General features: G+C 41.9%; 1 long non-coding RNA gene across 1 annotated transcript; it reads right to left on the bottom strand.

Moving 5' to 3' along the window:
* Positions 1-275, bottom strand: LOC106512768 (uncharacterized). Its single transcript, XR_001309720.1, has 2 exons — positions 212-275; positions 1-154 (listed from the first exon to the last, which is right to left on the bottom strand). It is a non-coding gene; the product is annotated as an uncharacterized LOC106512768 (long non-coding RNA).
* Positions 276-279: the final 4 nt, after the last annotated feature.

Genomic DNA, 279 nt, shown 5'->3' with positions numbered 1-279 from the left:
TACCTGGATGAACTGTGTGTTTTATTACCTGGTACCTGGATGAACTGTGTTTTATTACCTGGTACCTGGATGGACTGTGTGTTTTATTACCTGGTACCTGGATGAACTGTGTGTTTTATTACCTGGTACCTGGATGGACTGTGTGTTTTATTACCTGGTACCTGGATGAACTGTGTGTTTTATTACCTGGATGAACTGTGTGTTTTGTTACCTGGTACCTGGATGGACTGTGTGTTTTGTTACCTGGATGAACTGTGTGTTTTATTACCTGGTACCTGG

This window comes from Austrofundulus limnaeus, unplaced genomic scaffold, assembly GCF_001266775.1.
Source record: "Austrofundulus limnaeus strain Quisiro unplaced genomic scaffold, Austrofundulus_limnaeus-1.0 Scaffold12844, whole genome shotgun sequence".
Lineage (NCBI taxonomy): Eukaryota > Metazoa > Chordata > Actinopteri > Cyprinodontiformes > Rivulidae > Austrofundulus > Austrofundulus limnaeus.
This window is presented reverse-complemented; position numbering and strand designations above follow the sequence as displayed.